Source organism: Schistocerca cancellata, chromosome 3, assembly GCF_023864275.1.
Source record: "Schistocerca cancellata isolate TAMUIC-IGC-003103 chromosome 3, iqSchCanc2.1, whole genome shotgun sequence".
NCBI classification, from domain to species: domain Eukaryota; kingdom Metazoa; phylum Arthropoda; class Insecta; order Orthoptera; family Acrididae; genus Schistocerca; species Schistocerca cancellata.
This window is the reverse complement of record NC_064628.1, coordinates 142,416,474-142,440,426: the sequence shown is the minus strand read 5'-3', so window position 1 is coordinate 142,440,426 and position 23,953 is coordinate 142,416,474. Positions and strand designations below refer to the sequence as shown.

At 43.0% G+C, this 23,953-nt stretch overlaps 1 protein-coding gene across 1 annotated transcript in view; it reads left to right on the top strand.

Annotated features, from left to right (window-relative positions):
- Window positions 1-23,953, top strand: part of LOC126176164 (uncharacterized) — a 398,525-nt gene that overhangs the window by 256,251 nt on the left and 118,321 nt on the right. The gene's annotated exons all lie outside the window — the stretch shown is intronic.

The window sequence follows — 23,953 nt, the reverse complement described above, 5'->3', positions numbered from 1 at the left end:
GAATAGTGCACGGTACATCCAAACCGTCATCGAACCCATCGTTCTACCATTCCTAGACCGGCAAGGGAACTTGCTGTTCCAACAGGACAATGCACGTCCGCATGTATCCCGTGCCACTCAACGTCCTCTAGAAGGTGTAAGTCAACTACCCTGGCCAGCAAGATCTCCGGATCTGTCCCCCATTGAGCATGTTTGGGACTGGATGAAGCGTCGTCTCACGCGGTCTGCACGTCCAGCACGAACGCTGGTCCAACTGAGGCGCCAGGTGGAAATGGCATGGCAAGCCGTTCCACATGACTACATCCAGCATCCCTACGATCGTCTCCATGGGAGAATAGCAGCCTGCATTGCTGCGAAAGGTGGATATACACTGTACTAGTGCCGACATTGTGCATGCTCTGTTGCCTGTGTCTATGTGCCTGTGGTTCTGTCAGTGTGATCATGTGATGTATCTGACCCCAGGAATGTGTCAATAAAGTTTCCCCTTCCTGGGACAATGAATTCACGGTGTTCTTATTTCAATTTCCAGGAGTGTATCTATAACTTTCAGAATTGATTTTTAGTTAAAATTTCTTAGCCAAACGAAAAGTGGGAAATGGACAAAATGGGTATAAATTTACCAACGAGAGATATAGTTTTGGATAAGAATTAAATTTCTTCAAAAAGCATCCAGAATAATGAAGAAAAATTTAATTAGTGATTTCAGGGAAAATTGCACAATGGATTTCGTCCGAATTTTCATAGCCAAACAAAAATTGGGAAATGGACAAATGGCGTATTAAAATATTTCGTTTGTTCAAAGTAATGATAGTAATCAATGCAGACTTAGTGCTTTAGCGTTTTAGATTTTAGAAATTTGATAAGTGATTTACATTTTTATTGAAATACTTCACAAACAGCTCCTGATAGGTCTGTAAATGCAGAGTCAGAAAGGAAAGTTCGTCTGTTCAGCGCCTCGCTGTTTTGACATACTCGTAGAAAGCTGCATTGATGTGATGTTTAACCATCAGTAAAAAAAAAATTAATCACAATAAATTCGGCCACATGGGTACATGTATCATGAAAAGATTGGGCTAAAATAAAGAAACAAAATACACTACAGAAACATATGACGTCGCTTTGAATGGTGTTCGAAATTATTTACAGCAGCCGAGGAGCCGACTGAAAATTTAAGGTTCAGTGTTTAACTTAGAATCTTACACTATTAAAACAACCCTTGTGTCATCTTATTTGCTGTACTTGATCTCGATAATATCTGTTTTATTTCTTTCTTTCATTTAGACAAACCACTTAACAAAAGATTTGAGACCTTCATTTTAAAAAAAGTAAAATAAAATAAATAAAAGGAATAAAATTATTTCTCCTAATATCAAAATGGCAGTATTGTAATTCTTAAAACAATAACTTGTAAATAAAGACCAATCAGTTCTCACAATCTGTTATAGCAACTTGAACGATGGTAACCACCTTGCATATTTTCCACTACTTAGAACCAGCTTAGTCCTTATGATGAACTTTCTACATCTACAAACATACTCTGCAAGCCACCGTATGGTGCGTCGCGGAGGAGACCCTGTACCGTAACTAGACAGTTACTTTTCCGTTCCACCAGCATTCAGAGCGAAAAAGAAACTACTGTCTATACACCTCCTTACGAGCCCTAATGTCTCTGTTCTTATCTTCAGGTACTGACCCGGAAGGTACTTCGATGGCAATGCATTCGTTCTACTGTCAGCCTTAAATGCCGGTTCTCCAGATTTTCTCATTAGTGATCCTCGAAAACAACGGCACCTTTCCTCCAGTGATTCCCATTTGAATTCCCAAAACATCTCCGTAATACTTGCGTGTTCTTCGAACCTACCGGTAACAAAGCTAGCTGCTCGCCTCTATATTGCTTCGATGTCTTCCTTTAATCCGACGTGGTGCTGATCCCAAGCACTCGAAGAGTACTCAACGATGTGTCGCAGAAGAGTTCTGCATGCGACGTCTTTTTCAGATGGGCCGCATTTTCCAAAAATTCTCCCAATAAGCCGAAGTGGCCTTGCTTACTCTAGTTCTTACATGCTGGCTGGTTCCATTTCTTATTGCTTTGCAACGTTACACCTAGACATTTAATCGATGTGACACTACTAATACTGTATTTGAATATTATGCGTTTGTTTTTCCTACTCATCTGCTTAACTTACATTTTTCTACATTTAGAGCTAGCTGCCATTTCTCACACCAACCAGAATTTTTTTCTAATTCATCTTGTAACCTGTTATTGTCACCCAATGACGACATCATCACATACACTACAGCATCATCAGAAAACAGCCGCAGACTGCCGCTTACACCGTCCACCAGATCACTTATGTATACAGAATATAGCTACGGTCATAACACACTTCATTCTGGCACTCTTGACAATACCCTTGTCTCTGACGAACACGAGCAGTCGAGGACAACACACTGGATTCTGTTACTTAACAAGTGTCCGAACCTCTCATAAACCCGGGAACCTACTCCATATGATTGTACCTTTGCTAACAATTGGCAATGCAGCATAGTGTAAAATGCTTTACGTAATTCTGGGAGTATGGAATTCACCAGTAGCCCCTTAGTTGGTTCGCAGAATCTCATGTGAAAAAAGGACAAGCTGAGTTTTTCATGAGTGATGCTTTCTAAAACGGTTCTGATCTGTCGCCAGATGTTCTTCCCCTCTGAAGGAAATTTATTATATTCTAACTCAGAATATGTTCCAGTATACTGCAACAAACCGATGTTAAAGATATGTCTGTAATTTTGCAAGTCCATTGTTGTACCCTTCCTTGGAAGAAGGCACAGGTCATAGCAATCTATAAAAAGGGTAGAAAATCGGATGCACATAATTGCTGGCCAATTTCACTGACATCGATTTGTTGCAGAATCATGGAACATATTTTGTTGTCAGACATGATCACCTTTCTAGACTCTGAGAAGCTCATCTGCAGAAACCAGCACGGTTTTAGGAAACAGCGGTCATGCGAGACACAGCTGTCCCTCTTTGTGCATGACATACAACAGGCTCTAGATACCGGCTCCCAGGTTTATGCCATGTATCTCGACCTTCGAAAGGCGTTCGACTTATTTCCGCACTGTCGCATGCTACAAAAAGTGCGCGCTTACGGTCTATCCGATCACCTATGTGGTTGGATAGAATGTTTTCTAACAGACAGGGAGCAGGATGTCGTCCTGAACGGGATGACTTCAACAGAAACTAGCGTAACCTCAGATAGGCCCCAGGGCAGCGCAATAGGTCCGCTGCTTTTTACGATTTACATAAACGATCTGGATGATGGTATTGACAGCGGCCTGAGACTGTTTGCCGATGATGCTGTAGTCTACAGGAAAGTAGTATCACACGAAAGTTGTGCACAAATCAAAAAGGATTTGCAGAAAATAAATGCGTGATGTAATGACTGGCAGTTATCTCTCAATATTAGAAAGTGTAACCTACTGCGTATAACAAGGCGAAAATCGCCAATATGTACGAGTAGAAAATAATGCCCAGTCTTTGGAAGCGGTAACGTCCGTCAAGTATCTGGGTGTGACTATTCGTAATGATCTCAAATAGAATGATCAGATTACACAAGTAACGGGTAAGGCGAACTCCAGATTGAGGTTTATTTGTAGAATCCTGAAGCGATGCTGTCCTTCAACAAAGGAAATAGCTTACAATACTTTACTCCGTCCGGTCCTGGAGTATTGTTCGTTTGTATGGGACCCTTACCAGTTGCGTCTGATTCAAGAGATTGAGAAGGTCCAAAGAAGAGTGGCAAAATTCGTGACTGGAACATTTAGCCATTGCGTGACCGTTACAAATCTGATAAAAAGTTTGAAGTGGGACACACTTGCAGATAGACGGCGCGCTAAACAGAAGGGGCTGCTCACTAAATTACGAAATCCGATCTTCACCGAGGATGTAGAGCATATATTATTACCACTAACTTTCAAATCGCGCAATGATCACCACTCAAAGATAAGGTAAATAAGAGCTCGTACTGAGGCGTTCAGACAGTCAATTTTACCTCGCGCGATCCGCGAGTGGAACAGGGGGGGGGGGGGATACGATTTTGGCACGATTTGTGCCCTCCGCCACACCACGCTTGGTGGCTAGCGGAGTATATATGTAAATGTAGATGTAGGTACCGGAGTCATCTTCCATTGTTTGACAGTAGCTTGGGGCTTTACACTGGAGGAGAGACTCACCACTTAGCGATCTTAAGCAGGACCAGAATTTTCCCCAGTTCCCGGAAAGACCTATTGCTAAGGTATGACGGTGACAGTAGTTGTAAACTTCGCGCGTTGATCTTTTTAGAGATGCGAGATTTATTTGCTATTACCTTTCGTCTCTCATCATTTGAGCGTTCTGATTTGAACCGAGAGTGCGACAGCGTTTGCTTCCTCAGTACTTTTCGGATTTCGTTGTTGAACCAAGGCGGGTCTTTTCCGTCGTTAATCCACTTACTCGGCACATACTTTCCGCCGTATGACTGAAAATCCGTTTAAACTTGGCATAAATTCCTCACGTCCATCGTACTTGAGCTAAATGACATCAGTTCATTGTCCATGTGGGATGCTAACAAGTGTCTGCTCATTCTAGTATATATACTCCCCTACCCTATTTGATTGATTTATTAGCTTAAGTGGCAAAAATAGTTATGATCACCTGATAATCACTAATCCCTGCGTCCATACTGACGTCTTCGTTTAGATGGGCCGTCGAACTAGCTGCTCAAGACAGGTTTGGGAAAAAAGTTTTCGAAATAAGTGGCAAAACTGTGTCTTTACCCCGGCAAGGAGTCCATAGACGTCACAATCTATGCTCCGAAGGTAAAGTCGCCCCCAACAAATATTTCATGATCTGCGTATTCCCGCACTACTGGCAGTAGACCATCTGTCAGTGACTGTAAAACTGTCTGAGCAAAATCGAGTGGCTGGTAAAAACATCCAGCAATTAACTTTATTTCACCTACACCCATTAAAACGATAGAATAATGTCACTGTCATACTCAAATCTGACCTCAATAACCTCAATACAAACCATATTTTTTCAACTGCAATAACCACAGCCCCTCCTATGGCGTGTAGTCTGCCTTTTCGATACAGGTTCCACGAATCGCTAAATATCTCAGAACTACTTACTTCAGGGTTCAGCCAGCTCTCGGTCACGACAATAATTTGAGTGCCGAATTTTCCCTGGACTACAGTAAACATGGGAACAATTTAGTGATAAAATTTTGAGAGCCGAAGTGTTCACGTATACACAAATTCTAATTTTCTGGTTTAAGAAAAATCACTGCAACGTAGGTGCAATACTGTTTCCATCAAAAGACCACAGGAAGGAAAACATATTTTCAATATAACGATTAAAATTTAAATATTGCGTACGGAATTGAACCGTGTTTCATGAATGGACCAGAATTTAAGTAGTTTTTTCAGCCACTAATATGCAAAGTTTTCAGAGCTCTACACTATATCTTTATATATTTACTGCATTTGATATGCACAGTCGGTTCACGTATGGATCAGATACAGGATCCTAACTATAAATAGACTAAAGATAGCTTGCTATACATTTCATAGTTAACAAGTACAGACTTTTGCTCCATTTGTGTGCTGATATCATTCGCCGTGCCGTATCAGCTGCCCTAACTAAGACACTTAGCCCAAAAATCGTTTTTTTAGTCTTACAATGTATTTTTTGTTACAGTAAAAGTGTACCGATATATATTAACTGTACAGGAACCAGCAACAGAACCTCAGTATCTTTTTCATTTGTTTCCTGCCGTTTATCCCCATTTTCACGGGGTTGGCATATAAGGTATTGGATATGACAATCAAAGTAGTACAGGAAGGCTGGGTGATATTCCATTTGAAATCCTGTTTTAAGCTCATCCTAGGTTTCATTTTCAGGATCATCATCGATATAGATAATCACTCAGAAAGTACTGCTTCCACAATTCATCTTGGGATTATCATATCTTAGGAATGTTTTGAAAACAGTTCTTTCTCTCTGATAGGCTACTTTCTTTGTCATTCTCAAATGGTTGCAATGGCTCTAAGCACTATTGGACTTAACATCTGAGGTCATCAGTCCCCTAGACTTAGAACTACTTAAACCTAACTAACCTAAGCACATCACACACATCCATGCCCGAGGCTGGATTCGAACCTGCGACCGTTTGAGCAACGTTGTTCCGGACTGAAGGGCTTAGAACCGCTAGGTCGGAAGGCCGGCTTTGTGATTCTCGTCAAACAAATACGCATATTATAGTTCTATACATCCAATAGGTTCAGTATCAAATGCTCATAAATTTTATTTAAATTCCATGGATTAAAACTTGACAATAAATTCAGCTGGTGGAGGTAGGTAGCTGGTGGGGGAATCTACAATAAAATTGCTGAAAAATCAAAACATATGTCTGTTTACAAGCGGACCGTTCTCTGTCATAGGTGACTCAAAAATTACAAACCTGGTGTATGCTGAATACTTTCGTCCATTTTGCCGCACCGTATAAAATTTTTCCTATCCGAAAGGATGACATGCGAATTATTTATGGTGGCATGCAGAAATTTGTTTCCAGAACAGGGTAAACAAATTAAGTTTTCCCATATTCTTCCTTTGTGAAACCAAACATTGGTAACTAAGATCTCTTCAGATAACTGAATCAAAAACGTCTTAGCTAGCGACTCCTGTCTACGAAAGTTTACACTATTCAGAAAAACGTATTTCCAACATCTTTCCAGCTATCATAAAAAGCTGTATAATTACTAAAGCAAAGGTTAGAGTAAAACTAAAGAGCTATCTTCCACACTATGCGGGATGGTCTGAAACAGTTTCAAAACCTTGTAGTAGTGTTACAGAATAGTCGGTTACGAGAAATAATTGTTAACGTAAAATTTGATATATTGAGACGTATCCGAGTTAATTGGCGCTGAAGTTAGCCAATCCGGCCGCTGTGCACGCAAATTCAAGCAGCTCGCCAGATACAATCAGTCTTAGTTCTTCTCATAGTGTATGTTACAGCGCACGAACTGCTCAGCCTTTGATTCGGGTTCGATCCATACAACCGTCCCATGTTCAATTTATGTATCGTCCTCTTGTTCGGTTTTTAAATCAAACGAAGAGCACGTTTGGTGAGACCGTCTCTGTCCTGCTAAACGTCCTGATTGGCTAACTGGACTCTGGAGACAACGCAACGTATCGACTTTATTCCCAACAAATTGTTTCTCCTCACACCCTTCTCTGCAACACTATTAACAATTTCCACAACGAAACTCTGTCTCGGAATCTGGCAGAAAACTCAAAGAGATTCTGGTCATACATAAAACACACCGGTGGCAAGACACAAACAGTACCTTCACTGCGCGATAACAACGGTGACGTCACTGATGACTATGCCACTAAAGCATAGTTATTAAACACGGTTTTGAAACTCTTTTGCCAAAGAAGACGAAGTAAATATTCCTAAATTGCAATCAAGAACAACGGCCAAAACGAGAAACATAGTAGATATCCTCGTTATTGCAAAGCAGCTTAAATCACTTAATAAAGGCAAGGCCTCCGGCGTGGATTTTATACCAGTCAGGTTCCTTTCAGAGTATGCTGATGCTACAGCTCCATATTTAGCAATTATATACAACCGCTCGCTCATATAAATACACTCCTGGAAATGGAAAAAAGAACACATTGACACCGGTGTGTCAGACCCACCATACTTGCTCCGGACACTGCGAGAGGGCTGTACAAGCAATGATCACACGCACGGCACAGCGGACACACCAGGAACCGCGGTGTTGGCCGTCGAATGGCGCTAGCTGCGCAGCATTTGTGCACCGCCGCCGTCAGTGTCAGCCAGTTTGCCGTGGCATACGGGGCTCCATCGCAGTCTTTAACACTGGTAGCATGCCGCGACAGCGTGGACGTGAACCGTATGTGCAGTTGACGGACTTTGAGCGAGGGCGTATAATGGGCATGCGGGAGGCCGGGTGGACGTAACGCCGAATTGCTCAACACGTGGGGCGTGAGGTCTCCACAGTACATCGATGTTGTCGCCAGTGATCGGCGGAAGGTGCACGTGCCCGTCGACCTGGGACCGGACCGCAGCGACGCACGGATGCACGCCAAGACCGTAGGATCCTACGCAGTGCCGTAGGGGACCGCACCGCCACTTCCCAGCAAATTAGGGACACTGTTGCTCCTGGGGTATCGGCGAGGACCATTCGCAACCGTCTCCATGAAGCTGGGCTACGGTCCCGCACACCGTTAGGCCGTCTTCCGCTCACGCCCCAACATCGTGCAGCCCGCCTCCAGTGGTGTCACGACAGGCGTGAATGGAGGGACGAATGGAGACGTTTCGTCTTCAGCGATGAGAGTCGCTTCTGCCTTGGTGCCAATGATGGTCGTATGCGTGTTTGGCGCCGTGCAGGTGAGCGCCACAATCAGGACTGCATACGACCGAGGCACACAGGGCCAACACCCGGCATCGTGGTGTGGGGAGCGATCTCATACACTGGCCGTACACCACTGGTGATCGTCGAGGGGACACTGAATAGTGCACGGTACATCCAAACCGTCATCGAACCCATCGTTCTACCATTCCTAGACCGGCAAGGGAACTTGCTGTTCCAACAGGACAATGCACATCCGCATGTATCCCGTGCCACCCAACGTGCTCTAGAAGGTGTAAGTCAACTACCCTGGCCAGCAAGATCTCAGGATCTGTCCCCCATTGAGCATGTTTGGGACTGGATGAAGCGTCGTCTCACGCGGTCTGCACGTCCAGCACGAACGCTGGTCCAACTGAGGCGCCAGGTGGAAATGGCATGGCAAGCCGTTCCACAGGACTACATCCAGCATCTCTACGATCGTCTCCATGGGAGAATAGCAGCCTGCATTGCTGCGAAAGGTGGATATACACTGTACTAGTGCCGACATTGTGCATGCTCTGTTGCCTGTGTCTATGTGCCTGTGGTTCTGTCAGTGTGATCATGTGATGTATCTGACCCCAGGAATGTGTCAATAAAGTTTCCCCTTCCTGGGACAATGAATTCACGGTGTTCTTATTTCAATTTCCAGGTGTGTATCCGTTCCCAAAGACTCGAAAATTGCTCAGTCACACCAAAACCCAAAAAGGGATATAGGAGTACTGAATTCAGACCCATATCATGACGTCGATTTGCAGAAGGGTTTTGGAACAAATACTGTGTTCGAACATTATGAATTACCTCGAAGTAAACTATTTATTGGCGAATAGTCAGCAAGGATTCAGAAAATATCGTTCTTGTGAAACACAGCTAGCTCTTTATGCTCATGAAGTAATGTGTGCTACCGACAGGGGATGTCAAATTGATTTCAGATTTGTATATTTCCAGAAGGCTTTCGACCCCGTTCCTCACAAGCGGCTTCGAACCAATCTGCGTGACTATGGAATATCTTCTCAGTTGTGCGACTGGATTCGTGATTTCCTGTCAGAAAGGACACAGTTCGGAGTAATATATGGAAAGTCACCAAGTATAACAGAAGTAATAACTTACGCAAGGAAGTATCATGCGCCCTCTATTGTTCCTGATCTATATTAACGACTTATGAGATAATCTGAGTAGCCCTCTTAGATTGTTTGCAGATGATGCTGTCTTTTACCTTCTTGTAAAATCATCAGAAGACCAAAACGAATTGTAAAATTATTTAGATAAGACATCGGTATGGTGCGAAAAGTGACAATTAACCCTGAATAAAGAAAAGAGTGAAGTTATTCACACGAGTACTACAAGAAAATACAGTATTGATTATTCTTAATATTTTACGAAATATGGGCAGTGTGCTCCCTGCCGCCGTTGGATAAGCAGCTGCAGCAGCAAGTCGTATACTCCTAGCTCACTCATTTGTTACATAGTTTAATTCTTAATTTCTTTGCGTGTTTTTGTTACTTGCATTGTTTAATTCATAAATTTCGGGCGTATTATAGTATTTGAGAGTTGTAGCATCGCGTTTTAGTACCTGAATAGTGTAAATTCGCGTAGTCTCCTTCCGCCGCCGAGCAGTGTGTCAGCAGTGCACAAGTTACTGCATTTACTAGGCAATCTCGTATTTTAATAACCGTTTAAATTTTGTGTCGATTTGTTTGCGCTCTGTGTAGATTAGTTCAGACGTTCTTTGCACAAGTTTTTAGCATGGATAGGGACTGCAACTGCTGTGTTCGGATGCAGGCTGAGTTGGCATCCCTTCGCTCCCAGCTTCAGGCAGTGTTGGCTTCGGTCACACAGCTTGAGGCTGTTGCCAATGGGCATCACTGTGGGGGTCCGGATGGGAGTTTGTCGGGGACGGCCAGCTCGTCCCACGCATCCCCCGATCGGGCTGCGACTGTGGTTGCCCGGGATACTGCCCGCATTGAGGCTGATCCCTCACCTGTGGTAGAGTGGGAGGTCGTCTCAAGGTGTGGCAGGGGGCGAAAGACATTCCGGAGGGCTGAACGGAAGGCCTCTCCAGTTTGTCTGACGAACCGGTTTCAGGCTCTGTCTCTGGCTGATACTGATCTTCGGCCTGACATGGCTGCCTGTCCTGTTCCAGAGGTTGCCCCTCAGTCTGCAAGATCCGGGCGGTCGCAGAGGGTGGGCTTACTGGTAGTTGGGAGCTCCAACCTCAGGCGCGTAATGGGGCCCCTTAGGGATATGGCAGCAAGGGAGGGGAAGAAGACCAAAGTGCACTCCGTGTGCATACCGGGGGGAGTCATTCCAGATGTGGAAAGGGTCCTTCCGGATGCCATGAAGGGTACAGGGTGCACCCATCTGCAGGTGGTCGCTCATGTCGGCACCAATGATGTGTGTCGCTATGGATCGGAGGAAATCCTCTCTGGCTTCCGGCGGCTATCTGAGTTGGTGAAAACTGCCAGTCTTGCTAGCGGGATGAAAGCAGAGCTCACCATCTGCAGCATCGTCGACAGGACTGACTGCCGACCTTTGGTACAGAGCCGAGTGGAGGGTCTGAATCAGAGGCTGAGACGGTTCTGCGACCTTGTGGGCTGCAGATTCCTCGACTTGCGCCATAGGGTGGTGGGGTTTCGGGTTCCGCTGGATAGGTCAGGAGTCCACTACACGCAACAAGCGGCTACACGGGTAGCAGGGGTTGTGTGGCGTGGGCTGGGCGGTTTTTTAGGTTAGATGGCCTCGGGCAAGTACAGAAAGGGCAACAGCCTCAACGGGTGCGGGGCAAAGTCAGAACATGCGGGGACCAAGCAGCAATCGGTATTGTAGTTGTAAACTGTCGAAGCTGCGTTGGTAAAGTACCGGAACTTCAAGCGCTGATAGAAAGCACTGAAGCTGAAATCGTTATAGGTACAGAAAGCTGGCTGAAGCCAGAGATAAATTCTGCCGCAATTTTTACAAAGGTACAGACGGTGTTTAGAAAGGATAGATTGCATGCAACCGGTGGTGGAGTGTTCGTCGCTGTTAGTAGTAGTTTATCCTGTAGTGAAGTTGAAGTGGATAGTTCCTGTGAATTATTATGGGTGGAGGTTACACTCAACAACCGAGCTAGGTTAACAATTGGCTCCTTTTACCGACCCCCCGACTCAGCAGCATTAGTGGCAGAACAACTGAGAGAAAATTTGGAATACATTTCATATAAATTTTCTCAGCATGTTATGGTCTTAGGTGGAGATTTCAATTTACCAGATATAGACTGGGACACTCAGATGTTTAGGACGGGTGGTAGGGACAGAGCATCGAGTGACATTATACTGAGTGCACTATCCGAAAATTACCTCGAGCAATTAAACAGAGAACCGACTCGTGGAGATAACATCTTGGACCTACTGGTAACAAACAGACCCGAACTTTTCGACTCTGTAAGTGCAGAACAGGGAATCAGTGATCATAAGGCCGTTGCAGCATCCCTGAATTTGGAAGTTAATAGGAATATAAAAAAAGGGCGGAAGGTTTATCTGTTTAGCAAGAGTAATAGAAGGCAGATTTCAGACTACCTAACAGATCAAAACGAAAATTTCTGTTCCGACACTGACAATGTTGAGTGTTTATGGAAAAAGTTCAAGGCAATCGTAAAATGCGTTTTAGACAGGTACGTGCCGAGTAAAACTGTGAGGGACGGGAAAAACCCACCGTGGTACAACAACAAAGTTAGGAAACTACTGCGAAAGCAAAGAGAGCTTCACTGCAAGTTTAAACGCAGCCAAAACCTCTCAGACAAACAGAAGCTAAACGATGTCAAAATTAGCGTAAGGAGGGCTATGCGTGAAGCGTTCGGTGAATTCGAAAGTAAAATTCTATGTACCGACTTGACAGAAAATCCTAGGAAGTTCTGGTCTTACGTTAAATCAGTAAGTGGCTCGAAACAGCATATCCAGACACTCCAGGATGATGATGGCATTGAAACAGAGGATGACAAGCGTAAAGCTGAAATACTAAACACCTTTTTCCAAAGCTGTTTCACAGAGGAAGACCGCACTGCAGTTCCTTCTCTAAATCCTCGCACAAACGAAAAAATGGCTGACATCGAAATAAATGTCCAAGGAGTAGAAAAGCAACTGGAATCACTCAACAGAGGAAAGTCCACTGGACCTGACGGGATACCAATTCGATTCTACACAGAGTACGCGAAAGAACTTGCCCCCCTTCTAACAGCCGTGTACCGCAAGTCTCTAGAGGAACGGAAGGTTCCCAATGATTGGAAAAGAGCACAGGTAGTCCCAGTCTTCAAGAAGGGTCGTCGAGCAGATGCGCAAAACTATAGACCTATATCTCTGACGTCGATCTGTTGTAGAATTTTAGAACATGTTTTTTGCTCGAATATCATGTCGTTTTTGGAAACTCAGAATCTACTATGTAGGAATCAACATGGATTCCGGAAACAGCGATCGTGTGAGACCCAACTCGCTTTATTTGTTCATGAGACCCAGAAAATATTAGATACAGGCTCCCAGGTAGATGCTATTTTTCTTGACTTCCGGAAGGCGTTCGATACAGTTCCGCACTGTCGCCTGATAAACAAAGTAAGAGCCTACGGAATATCAGACCAGCTGTGTGGCTGGATTGAAGAGTTTTTAGCAAACAGAACGCAGCATGTTGTTATCAACGGAGAGACGTCTACAGACGTTAAAGTAACCTCTGGTGTGCCACAGGGGAGTGTTATGGGACCATTGCTTTTCACAATATATATAAATGACCTAGTAGATAGTGTCGGAAGTTCCATGCGGCTTTTCGCGGATGATGCTGTAGTATACAGAGAAGTTGCAGCATTAGAAAATTGTAGCGAAATGCAGGAAGATCTGCAGCGGATAGGCACTTGGTGCAGGGAGTGGCAACTGACCCTTAACATAGACAAATGTAATGTATTGCGAATACATAGAAAGAAGGATCCTTTATTGTATGATTATATGATAGCGGAACAAACACTGGTAACAGTTACTTCTGTAAAATATCTGGGAGTATGCGTGCGGAACGATTTGAAGTGGAATGATCATATAAAATTAATTGTTGGTAAGGCGGGTACCAGGTTGAGATTCATTGGGAGAGTCCTTAGAAAATGTAGTCCATCAACAAAGGAGGTGGCTTACAAAACACTCGTTCGACCTATACTTGAGTATTGCTCATCAGTGTGGGATCCGTACCAGATCGGGTTGACGGAGGAGATAGAGAAGATTCAAAGAAGAGCGGCGCGTTTCGTCACAGGGTTATTTGGTAACCGTGATAGCGTTACGGAGATGTTTAACAAACTCAAGTGGCGGACTCTGCAAGAGAGGCGCTCTGCTTCGCGGTGTAGCTTGCTCGCCAGGTTTCGAGAGGGTGCGTTTCTGGATGAGGTATCGAATATATTGCTTCCCCCTACTTATACCTCCCGAGGAGATCACGAATGTAAAATTAGAGAGATTAGAGCGCGCACAGAGGCTTTCAGACAGTCGTTCTTCCCGCGAACCATACGCGACTGGAACAGGAAAGGGAGGTAATGACAGTGGCACGTAAAGTGCCCTCCGCCACACACCGTTGGGTGGCTTGCGGAGTATAAATGTAGATGTAGATGTAGATGGATATCGCAAAAAATTATTTGAGACAGTCTTCAGATCATAAGCTGCAGATGACGTATGCAGCCCGATCACGAAGGTGCAATGTGTACCACATGATACCTGACACCAACTGCACTACCTGGTGACAGGTAGCAGTTGGTAATCACAATGTAAGTGAAAGGACTTTATTGTAATACATTCAATTCTGCATGCTAGTAGTACACATTCAAACGTCTTTACATGTGTTACACTTGATACGAATTAAATAAGAATAGATCACAAACAACTTTCATTGGAACTGATTGAAGCAAGTCGCGTTTACAGTTTTGTATATAATGCCATGAATATATATACAAATATTTGTGAAGGTAAGTTCGCATAGACAAATTTAACGTTGAGAAGTGGCGGAACGACATCTGTGGTAATATTTTCTGAAGACATTTCTATCCTTAGTGAAAGTGAGGAATAGTTGCAGGAAGTGTTGAACAGTATTGTTCAATGAGCACAGAATATATGGAAGTTGTGAGTAGCAAAAATGAGGATAAACGTGAATTCATAACTGAGAACCACGAAGTATAAGAAGTGAAGGACCTGCAGTATCTTCGAAACAAGATTGCGCCTGACAAACAAGGATCTCATTATAAGACCGAGACCAGCTCAGGAAAAGTGGGCAGTCCTCGTTCGTTAAAATGAGTCTACTAGTATCTATGACAGGCATTGATTCGAGAATGAAATTTCTAATAATGTTCACTTGGACTACAACACTGAACGGATGTGAATCATAGTCTGTGGGAAACTGGAAAGAAATATTGAAAACTCGGTGGAAACTGGAGGAAAGAAATGAGGCGGTTCTAAACAAATTTGGCATAGGAATGAGAACTTGGAAAATACTGACAAGAAGAGGAGACAGGATGATACAACAGAAATCATGGGATATCCTTGAGGCTTTAGGAGAAGCTGTGTGTGGAGCGTAACAACTGAAAGAGAGACTGATACATATCCAACATATAACTGAAGACGTCGACTGTAAGTGCTACTCTGTGATGAAGAGGTATCCATGGGAGAGGGATTCAGATAACTGTTGACCCATAGATAAGGTGTAGTTAGTACATACAGAAAGTGAACAGAAATTATATGTAATCTACATACTAGCAGGAAAAGGACTGTACACCTCCTTACATGTTTCCAATTCACGCAAGATTTAATGTTGCAACAGCGTGTGTGGACTACGTGAAATGATTACATTTACAGATCAAACGCACAAGCGGTCGTGAGGTACCACGTATCGACCCATTTTAGTATGTGGAGTGGCCTCCACCAGGCAGCAATGCAGGCGCTGACTCTGGCATCCAGACGATCGTTCAGATGGCGAATTCTGTCCTGGGATACTTTATGCCACGCCTGCTCGACCTGTTCACATAGTTATGTAAGAGTTATTGGTTGACGAGCCGCAAGAGTCAACTCTCGTCGCATCGTACCGGACACGTGCTCCATTAGAGCCTAGTACGGAGAGCGTGCGGCCTAGGGAAGCTGCTGCACGTCTTACAAGGCAAGTTAAGTTCGCGGGCACTTTTTGGGTCAGCAGTAATCACCTTTGTGTTGCAAGAAGACAACAGAACGGAAAAATAAGTGGTTCAACAACATTCTGCTTGTACCGTGTACTGGGTAGGGCCCCCTCCAGGAACACTAAAGGTGAACGAGCGTTTTAGCTTATCACCTCTCAGACCATGAGGCCTAGGGTGGGGCCAGAGTTTCTTGAACGAATGCACTCTACAAGGCGGAGCTCAACAGGTCTATGTCGTGTGCGCGAAAGACCATCACTTGCATCAAGGCACAACCTGATCTCATCGCTGAAGACCAGTCATATACTGATCGAGAAAAGAGAATGGAATGACACGGCTTTCATTGTGAACGGCAAACGTAAAATAACGATGAACGTCACGGTGATCCGTAAAAAGGACGAAAGCTAATAAAAAGAAATATCTAATGAGACACTGCCAGGTAGGCAAAGTACTAATATATCCTAAAATATGCGAAACGGTATCCTGTGAGCTAGCAGCCTCCCCATATAACAAAATAGTTATCGCAGTGCAGACTGTATATACCGTCGACGGAATAATGTGAACAATGAAGAGCTACTGGTTGCTCATTTGTCCAAATGCATTGAAAAATATACTGGTAAAAACCTTGTTATTCGAACTAAAAATTGTAGTTAATCCCCATAAAAAAATCCGATATGAAACTATTTGCAAGCTTTGTTCGGAACTGACATGAAGTGCAACGAAGCTGAATATCGTGTCGTACGTAATCACCTCAGTGGGCTGAAAGCTAGCATAGCGAATCCAGATAGCAAGATGCTCAATTTAACCACAACAAGCGGCCGCGCTGCATTGTATGGCGTGCCAAGACGCAACTGCTTTCTCTCTGTCGGAAGATGACCTGATTTTGTATGTTCATCCCATATAAGCTTTATATTTTAATTTTGCTTTCTTGCCTTACATGAATCATTGTCTTTGTGATGATGCTTAAGAGATCGTGCCTATAAATAAAGGGCTTACGGCTAAACCGGTCTTATGTTTTCATAACGCTTGTGTTATCTGGGGTAATGAAACGCTTCGAAAATTCAGCCAAGAATATGAAATACCGGTGTATAACATCGTAACCGAAAATTCAACTTGAATACATTCTTACATGCTTTCTTCCTTCTTTAAATCGTCTTTTGATACGTTTGATGAGGCCCGAAACTATTTCCTCTCCTGTCCCAACCTCTTCATCTCAGAGTAGTAACTGTAACCAACCAACACAAGTATTTTCTGGATGTATTGCGATCTCCTCCTTCCTCTACACGTCTTACCCTCTATAGATCCCTCTAGTCTTATGTTTTAGCAGAAGTCCTATCATCCTGTCTCTCCGTTTTGTCAGTGGTTCCCATGTATTCGTTTCCGCGCCCTTAATCGGAGAACTTTGTCATACCTTACCTTATCACAGCACATAATTTTCAACATTCTTCTGTATTATCACACCTCAAATGCTTCGATTCCCTTCTCTTCCCGTTTTCCCACAGTTCATGTTTCAATACCACACATTTCATTTCCCAAGTGATCCTCTCAGGGCACCAATCGCGACCGCACGTCGCTGCTGTAGTGCGTGTGGAAGACGGGATCGAGGTGCGCCCACTGACAGTAACCCGCTCGTAGTAGTTTGTGCTGACACATCTAGGCTCACAGGCCCTCTTATCTGTGGTGTAGCTGTACGATCGGCCACTGCTGTCTTTACAATACGACGATACTGGCGAGCGTCTCTACTGCGACCACGTCCAGAACCTACTCTAAGACTGTGGGAATGTTCACGCGACCCCTGATACCAGTTCCCTGTCAAACGTTCATAGCTGGTTGTAGGAAACACGTCTCCGTGGAATGGTTGCCTCCTTGCTTCACACGTTTTCACTGCACTGAGCCTTGTCGCTGTGAGCATTCCCTATTATAGGACAGACACACATGTCACACTGGTAGCTGTGCCACTCCGCTGTCTGTTGGCTGACGACGTTGAAATCATGAATCAGTACATCTACTTCCCCGCAGGTGGCACATGCCTTCATAGGAGAAAAGTAAATAAACTGTTTATTACTTCCAAAGTAATCGTCCAACTGTTGCTGCATTCATCCCACTGTGACACAAGTCTGTCAGTATTTCCACTGAAGCAGGTTTACTGTTGCCTACGAAACCAAGATTGAACCCAGGTGAGCAGTTCTTCATCTGAAACAAATCCAAGCCCGATAATCTCATTTCTCAGGGCTCCAAACACAGATTTGTCCAAAAAGTTGAACGCAAATTAAATGATTTGCATTTCATGGAACGTAAATTCTATATGAACAGTTTACATACTAATACTAAGCTAAACTAAATTCGTCCCGAACAGGCCATGAAGGCCCAACGGTACCGACCGCTCGCCGTCTCATCCTCAGACCACAATCGTCACTGGAGGTGAATATATAGGGATATATGGTCCGCACACCGCTCTCCCGGCCGTATGTCAGTTTCCGCGACCGGAGCCGCTACTTCTCAATCAAGTAGCTCCTCAGTTTGTCTCACCAGGGCTGAGTGCACCCCACTTGCCGACAGTGCTCGGCAGACCGGATGGTCACCCCATCCAAGTGCTAACCCAGCTTGACAGCGCTTGATTTCGGCGATCCGACGGGAACCGGTGTTACCACTACGGCAAGGCCGTTGACTTACATACTAATCAAAAGGAGAAATTTTCAATTTTTCTGTTAACACCGGTTATAAATGTTCAACATGTCTCCCCTTTGCTGCACGGCAGATGCCTAAACGGTAACCAAACTAGTCCTACACGCGAAGCAGAAGTCTCATATTAGAATGTTCGACTCAGCAGCGGCCCCGTTCAACAACTGGGTCAGAGTTGCTTGTAAAGTTGGGCCGTAAACAGCCTCCTTACACAGAGCCGCACAAGAAAAGGGCAGAGAGTGAGACATGAGGAGATCTCGGTGGCCAGAAGTGTAAAGCCAGGTCTTTATTCCCCATGCGACCTATCCATCGCCGACTAAGGGATTGATTTGAAAGTTCTCAGACCTGACGGGGCCAACTGGGCGGAGATTTATCATGATGGAAAATGAAGTCCTCTGAAGTTGCCGTAGGTTCAGAAAACATCAATCTCAAGACCCTAAAAAAATTTGCTGGTGCATCATAGGCTTTTTACTGCCCACTGCCTCGAGTACCCCAGCAGCCGTTTACGCAACGGTAACGTCCTCGCGATCTTTACGCCACTAGTGGTTAACCAAACTTTGGGTCGTCCTCTTTCCTTCGGTATGTAGATTGTTCATGTCCTGTTCACATGCCGTGAAATGCAACTTATTTAAAATGGGTTCATCCATCTGACTAACCCTGTACACGGAGGTCGCATGAGGAGAGATCGAGATTGCAATGAAAAACGTATGAGGGATTCCCAGCGAAATGTCTGCAGCGCAGTCGAAACAACATTCGAGTAATGTTGGCGGGTGTTATCCAGCAACAGAATGATGGCGTCCTCGAACATTCCAGGTGTTTATAACTTGGCGCGCTTGATTCTATGCAAAGTGTCCTTATACCGCTGTGCGTTAATTGTGACGCTGTCGCACAGAAAGTCAATGAGTAGCTGAGCTTTCAGACGAACAAAAAGGACTTCATGACTCTCCTGAGGCTGGCGTGCCTGTTGTTTCGACTGCAGTGCAGAAGTTTCACTGAGAAGCCCTTCCACATTCTCCGTACAGTTCCCTATCTCATCCCAGGTCTACCATATTTCAGGAGGCCTGAAGAAAGTCATCCGTCAGCGACGATTTGCATCGGATGAGGATGTGCACGCCTTTATAATTATGGTTCCTTGCGCAAGCGAAAATATGTTTCCATGAAGGCACTGACCGTCTTGTCTCACAGTGGTAGCTACGGCGATTACTTCCTAAATAATAGACAGTTGCTTGCATTTTTTTCATCTGCCTCGCTTTGATTTGTTTTTATGATTTCTTTTCTTGTGGACATCAGCACTCAATTGCAAGAGCTCGAGATTAATGCGTCTTTGAGAAGAATTCGCCAAGATGACTGAGAATATTTCTCGCATCCCCAGGCAGCTCATCCAGGGTCTCCCATTCTCTCAAGAATATCCCGTGTCCGTTGTTCATCTAGCCTTTCGTAGTAGGTAGAAAAGGCACAATGAGCTCCGAGCTATGGAAGCCACTTGCAGAATTACGAACGAGCCACATCCTCATCAGTATTCTTACATTCAGAGATGAATGCTTTTAGCTGAATGTCTGAGACAAGTTTTTAACGAGGCAGTGCAAGAAATAAATGCACGGGCAGTTAGTTTCATAATGGAAAACGGCGAGCAGCTGTAATGAATATCCCATTCTGAACCAAAAGAGCTCCATTGTTTCGTAACAAGCATTCGAATCTAGAGACGACAGTTTCTGCTTCGCGAAAGATCAAAGAGAAGCAGCTGGAAAAACAGTAAAAATCTTCAAATCCTAGTAATAATTCGTTTTCCTTTGAAGTGAAACACCTGCCAATGTTTCGCGAGTGATCGTCACAATTAACAAAACCTGATTCAGAAGGGTGCTTGGAGAATGCTGTGAAACCAGAAAAATTAGCTAAGATTGATCTCTAACATAGTAAATTATTATGTGTTGTACAATACCATTTGAGAAAACATTGAAGGGGAGGAATGTAGCCCCTGCTCCTGAAAAGCCTGGGTAGCTAAATAACTTAGAGTTTTTTAAATGACATCATAGTCGCCGTTGACTCTATGAAATATTTATTATTACGATTGCAATTTCGGCCTTAGGGCCATTTTCAAATAACACTACAAAACTCAGGTGCACTGACAACATATGGAGCTAAGTCATATATATATATATATATATATATATATATATATATATATATATATATATATATATATATATATATATAAGTTTATATACGTACAAATTAAGACCAAATAAGGCAAACTAATATGTTGCCACTTTAAGAAATCTCTATGAATATTTTTCACTCGCTGTCCGTATTTGATTTCACTAATGTGAGACAACAACTGACACAAGTCTTCGACAGTCACAGCACATGTAGGGATATCTTCACTCAGTCTCTGGGATTCACCGACTTCATTTAACAGTATTTTAGCATTTTCGGTAATACGTGAACCATGACAAGGGTACCCAACTTCCTTAGAGACAAATAAAGAAACTTGTTTCAGGGAGAGGTGCTGAAAAATTTGTTTCTAAAAATGAAGTATATTCAAAATCTGTGTATTTATTTGCTTGAATAAAAATTTTCCGTGTTTTTGGTATTTAATATGGATTTTTTGTTGTTTTAAAACGTAGATAATTAGTTGTAAATTTATGTTTAATTTCATTAACTGTTGCTTTTGTATTTAAATTTATTGAAACTCTGTCTTCCTGTTACATCTTGTTTGCGCCCATCATTCTGTTTCGGTAAATGCTGAGGAGTCTTGAACAGAAAGCATATAAGATTAAATTTCTTAATTGTACGGTGACTTAATCGCTTGTCGAACTTTTCTGAGAGTTGTATTATATGTCATCATTCGTTAACTTTCTTAGAATTTATTTCATTGTCATTGTTCTATAATATCAATTAATCTTTCAGATGCTGTATATCGTACTGAATTTGGTATGAGTAACAAACCCAATTCTTTGATTTCTTCCATACCCAAGCCACTGAGCATTTCAACTCTCTGACCCTGGCGCAAAATTCGCTGTGAACAAAATGCATATTCACAAACACGGACGAACAACTGAACTAAAAGTTACTTATTATCACCCTGTAAGAAGCAAATACCAGAACGGCAGTTACAGTGAATGCAGACGAAACAGTGTGAGCTCAACAATAATGATTTAACAATGGGGAAATCATCGAACTTTTCCTCTCACAACTGAAAGTGGCGGACTGCTTCGACAGTTTTCATTCGATAGCACTGACAAACTGGTTTCACCCGAAAGAATGAATGAACATTTGAACCGATACGTGATGATACAAAGGACTAAATCGATTGTTTTTCATTCCGCTGTTCCCACAGTCTGGCTTCAGTAAAAACAATGAATTCAACCGACACTTAAAACTACAACCGATGGATCGATTGCTTTCTAGCAACCGACTGAAGGTGTTGTTTTAATTCGTTTTGTCCCATCACTATAAAACAGTATTATATAGTTTAAAAATGTTGACAACACAAAGATTTTTGATGTTGCTATCATATGCAGAAAGTGCTCAGATGCAGATTTTTCCTGTCCTTCGTTATAACGAAAGGGTGTATTGATTAGTGTTTAATGCACTCACCCTATATGGTCATTGGCGACGGGGGAAAAGATTCCCTATCATGCAAATATGGCTGAGTGATAAGATACTACTAGCATATATAAACCTATACATGGAGAAACTAAAATCATATGAAGTATGTATTTTAAGTATAACTCACAGAAAATGGACGTAACAGTTATCACAATCGCGGAATTGTTCTGAATCGAAATAGTATGTCGTCTCAAACGGTTACAACTGGAGCCGACAAGACACAAAATTATCTAAAGAACATCGTTGGTGTAGTAATGAGAGATACAAAGGGTGTAAATTTTTTTAAGTTGACAAACCCTAATAACTCGAAAAATAAGCTTCACACGAAAAAACGCGTAGAGTCCCAAGTTGATTATTTTCGAGGTGGGCGCCAGTCCCATGGGGTGGGCGGGAGGAAATTTCACATAGGAACCCCCATTTGTAATTGCAGAATCAGATTCTACATAAAAAACGACGTAAATTTTGTCTTAAACATTTCTTCTGATTCTTGGTAGTTGGCGCTGTAATTCAAGAAAGTGTAATCAACGTAACAGCCGCGATATTCCGAAATAAACTAAAATAAAGGTGTGAACAATGTGATTTAAGTCAATAAATTTGTTAATGTCATTTTCTACGTTTTTCCACCCGAAAGTAAACGACTCAAATAAGGCAAGCACCCCAGTTGTGAGACTTCTCGACAAACAAGAGTGATTACTCCGAATCTAATAAAAAATTAGGTTCCTGAGTCAGTTGGTTTTCTAGTTAATGAGTTCACACGTTAGTAAGTAGGATATTTGGTTAGTTAGTTAGCTAGTCAGATGATTTGTTTGGTAATTAAAAGTGGTGTGGCCTCATGACCACAAAATAAACAAAACTTCTCCGAATCTGCGAAAAAAATTTATATTTGGGTAAACATTTGTAAGACTGTAATTACTCTCTCTCAAACCGCACCCTATGGGGAGAGAGGGAGAGTTTTAGTTTTAGCGAATCGAAATTTACGAAGTAAATTAGTATTTTTTATTTATCCGTAACCGTTTTCCACGCAAAAATTAGAACATGGATTTTCTTGAATTACAGCGCCAACTACCAATAATCAAAACAAATTTTTAAGACAATATGTACGTAGTTTCTTATGTAGAACCTGATTCTGCAATAAAAATGGGGGTTCCTATTTGAAATTTTAAAGTTGCCTCCCTCCCCACCCCCAGGAGGCTGGGGGGTGGCGGACTAATTTTAGTACCAGCAGATGTCCCCCTTGAAAGTAATCAACTTTGGATTCTACACATTTTTTTCCTGTGAAGCTTATTGCTCGAGTTATTCTACTTTATCAACTTAAATTTTACACCCTGTATATTAACCAACCACTCTGTAATGTATTAAAGTACTCTAGTTTTCCCTAATAGTTTGAATTAGAGTCCACATAAAATACAAACATTAAACCTTTCCATCATTCAGCTCATGGTTCGCTGAAATAGATTTTAGGCCACTACCCAGACCGATTTTTGGTCTCTTCCTTGCAGAATAGAAGATTTCAGAATGTGGTGAATTGCAACCGGCACGCCAGAAGCGCTGAAAACTAGAGTATCTTCTTCCTGTGCTAAGTGAGTCTGAAAATAAGTGACCTATTCTTAGTCATGTTGTTCCACCTCTTTCAGTCTGAACGATTGCAATGATGTCTGTTATGGCTTTGCAGTGTGCGTCACCTTGCGTAGCCCATTGGTTTGTTTGGCAACAATTCATCTTCCCTCTGACACAAGAGAAATCGCCTGAGGTATGAGATTAAAGCGTGTACTGGAGTGGCCAACTGCGCATCCACGTGTCCTTCACAGGCGCTTCTGGCTGCATTGTGAGCTGGCTCATTCCTGTGGACTACCACGTGCCATTAGACTCAAGAGAATAACACATCATACTTTCACCCCCAGTCTGCACTATAATAGAAGTTTTGTGTGGCTTCTAAAATTTTTAAATTTTGATATTCACCTTTTGAATACTGCAGTCATTTTTAAGTAACAGAAATTACCGTGATAAAGTAAGGCTTTTCCAAATGCAAAATACTGTTCCAAGGTGCACCGTGGTCAC